We start from the raw sequence: 3,204 nt of genomic DNA, 5'->3' as shown, positions 1-3,204 counted from the left end.
CAGCGACTGCTCACGGTCAGCGGTGCAAGGGGAGCCTTTGCAGAACAAGCGACTGCCATTTCAAAGAAGGTCTCGGGCGGGTGGTGGTGCTGGGGGGCCCGCAGCCCTGTTGTCGCCCCGGGAGCCGGCCCTGTCCTCCCTGCTCCGTCCCCCCAATCCACCTGTCACTGACCTTCACACTGTGACCTGTGCCCTTTTATGGCACCTGAGGCACCGCCCGGCTCATCCGAGCACTTGTTTTAAATCCTCACCTCAGGGTGTCTTCCCTGATTTTTATTTATTTATTTACTTTTAAACATTTAAACAATTTTAAAAAATGTTATTGATTTCAGAGAGGAAGGGAGAGGGAGAGAAAGGGAGAGAAACATCCGTGATGAGAGAGAATCATGGATCGGCTGCCTCCTGCACGCCCCGCTCCTGGGGACGGAGCCCACAACTGGGGCATGTGCTCTTGACCGGGATTGAACCCGGGACCCTTCAGTCCACAGGCCGACGCTCTATCCACTGAGCCAAACTGGCTAGGACTATTCACTGATTTTGAGAGAGAGAGAGAGAGAGAAACATTGATGTGAGAAAGAAACATCAATTGGTCGCCTCCCACACGCACCCCGACTGGGGGATCAAATCTGTAACTTAAGCGGGTACTCACCGGGAATCGAACACGCAACCCTTTTGTGTAAGGGAAGGTGCGCCACCAACTGAGCCACCCAGCCAGGGTCCATCTACGCACTTTTATAAGAGAAGGGACTCAGCCCAGGGTTGTGTTGTTGTTGCTTTAAATTCCTTCTCTGCTCTTCCCTTTACTATCTCCCCATGACCCTTAGATGTAAACAACAAAAAACCAAAATTACCATAAAATTACCGTCCGGAACCCAGAAAGGCCAGGAGCCCCTGCCTGCCTTCCCCTCCCTGGCCAGTGGCTCTGGGTCAGTTGCCGCCATCAGCTTCTCCGGGCACCTCTGGCTTTCATTTTCTCCCCTCCAACATTATCTGTTGGTTCAATTCGTCCCAAAATAGCCTGGCCCAGCCATCCCATAATACCCTGCCCTGCGTCACTCGGAGCGGAGTCCCGGCAGGGAGCCCCTCCTTCCTGCCCATCCCCTCCTTTAATAAGGCACCGGCTCCAGCAATGCCTGGCCTCTGGTTCAGGAGCCCAGGAACCGGCTGCCTCCGCGACGGCCCCAGGTCCTTGTGGATAACTACCCCCTCCCCATGCCCTGGAGCTGCCAGCCCAGACTGTGGGCAGCTCCGCCTGGTCCTCCGGCCTCTGAGAGGGACCTGGAGATGCCCGAGTTATCTCCACCCCCACCCCCACCCCCACCCTCTCCCCAACCCCCGAGGGGTCACCCGCTGACCTTGGGGATGCAGCAGGGGCCTGTCTGTGTTTTGCTGTGAGGGACCCAGAAGCCAAAGGCGTGCCCCGCTCGTCCTGTGACAGACGGGGAGCCTGGTCACCGAAGACGGGGTGAGGGGCCCGCTCGCTCCCTGTGGAAGGGGTGACGGTCCGGCAGGCCTTGCTGAGGACTCAGGGCCACTGGGGGAGGGTTGGGGCGGGGGAGGGGGGCGACGCGCTGATCCCCGGCCGCTCTCCAGGGTCCCTCTGGCTCATGGGAGCTGCCTCCGCGCCCCCGAACGGGCCACACATTTGTCCTCCTTAGCCCCGTCCCAGGCTCCCTTCTCCCCCCGCCCGGCGCCTGCCCCGGCCAAATTGAGACATGCGCGTATGACAGCGTTTCCATGAAGACAGATCGCTCCCTCTGCAAGGTCGGCGCTCCGGCGGGCCGGGCTCTTTGGCAAGCGATTCGTCAAACGGGGCAGCGGGCAGCGGGCAGCGTCGGAACCTTCCGGAGGATCGCTGGTCCCTGTGGACGCTGTCTCCTTCCTTCCTGCCTCTGTCTGTCTGGGCTCCCCCGGGGGCCCCCAACACAGAGGGATGGCTTGGCGCCATTTCGGAAATGATGGCGGGGACCCAGACGGCGAAGCAAATCCTTCGCAGAAACTGGCCGTTTCCCAGTCTCGGTGCCAGGCAGGGCCGCGGCCCCTCGTGCGGTTTAAGAAAACAGAACAGCAAAGGCCAGGCCCGGCGCCCAGCCGCTCAGCTGCCCCTACACCTGCGGGCGGTCCGGTCCGGTCTCACCCTCCGGGCCCACAGCTCGGCCGGCTTCATTCCCGTCTCACTGAGCTCCCGTGTGAGCCGGGCACAGGTACGGGCCCGGGCCCTGCCCGCCCCGAGCGCACTGCCCTGCGGAAGGCGGTGCACTATTCAGCGGCGAGAGAAGCGACCACATGGGGAGGCTGTTAGGAAGATCACCCTGATGGGCCGCCTCTAAAGGACCCCCAGGGACCCGCCTCGGGGGTCACGCCGCCGGCAACGCTCCCCCCTCCCACTGGCACGTCCAAGTGGCGGCTTCTAGTGGGCGCTCCTTCCCTGGGATTCTGTACTTCACCTCAGGCTTCAAAGCCGATCACCACCCCCCCCCCCACCCCCACCTGCGTTCTGAGAACTGGACTCCCCAGGAAACGCCCACACTCAGTTATTTAGACCAAAATTCACCCCCCCCCCCCCCCAGGAGGCAGCATTCGGATGTTGGGCTCGGCTCCCTGCGCCCCGCCCACCTGCTCCGCACGGGGCTCTGTGTCTGACTCACAGTCCGGACACACGCGGGCGTGTTCACAGGCGGTGTAGGTCACTCCGGAGTGCGGGCTGGTGGCAGGTTTATGCTGCTGCCAACACAGGCTGGCAGCGACACCCTCCCCCCAACAGAGCAGGACGTAAATTCCCCCCCCCCCCCAGGGAGCCAAGCTGTTTGGTGCAATTATCTCAACCTCAACCGAGCTGCGCAGCCAGCAGGGAGGGAGGCTGCCCACGCCCCACCCCGCACCCACCCGCCCTTCCCCGTGGAATCCCAGCTCCCTCTCTCCACGGGACGTGGGGTCTCGGTGAGTCACTCCAGACTCCCTCCCTCAACCCCACGTCCTACTGGTTCTTTCGCTTGCCTATGCTTTATTATTATTATTATTATTATTATTATTTTTATTGATTTCAGAGAGGAAGGGAGAAGGAGAGAGAGAAACATCAATGATGAGAGAGAATCATGGATCGGCTGCCTCCTGCACGCCCCCCAGTGAGGATGGAGCCTGCAACCGGGCCTGTGCCCTTGACTGGAATCCAACTGTGACCTCCTGGTTCTTAGGCCCACGCTC

The 3,204-nt window shown here is 61.2% G+C and overlaps 1 long non-coding RNA gene across 1 annotated transcript; it reads right to left on the bottom strand.

Moving 5' to 3' along the window:
- Nucleotides 1-273: 273 nt before the first annotated feature.
- LOC138997168 (uncharacterized) lies at nucleotides 274-2,697 on the bottom strand. The gene is made up of 4 exons (XR_011468910.1): nucleotides 2,617-2,697; nucleotides 1,356-1,429; nucleotides 650-819; nucleotides 274-531 (listed from the first exon to the last, which is right to left on the bottom strand). It is a non-coding gene; the product is annotated as an uncharacterized lncRNA (long non-coding RNA).
- Nucleotides 2,698-3,204: the final 507 nt, after the last annotated feature.

The sequence above is a fragment of the Myotis yumanensis genome, unplaced genomic scaffold (assembly GCF_028538775.1).
Source record: "Myotis yumanensis isolate MYYU_CA2020_CCGP unplaced genomic scaffold, mMyoYum1.0.hap1 SCAF_18, whole genome shotgun sequence".
NCBI lineage: Eukaryota > Metazoa > Chordata > Mammalia > Chiroptera > Vespertilionidae > Myotis > Myotis yumanensis.
This window is presented reverse-complemented; position numbering and strand designations above follow the sequence as displayed.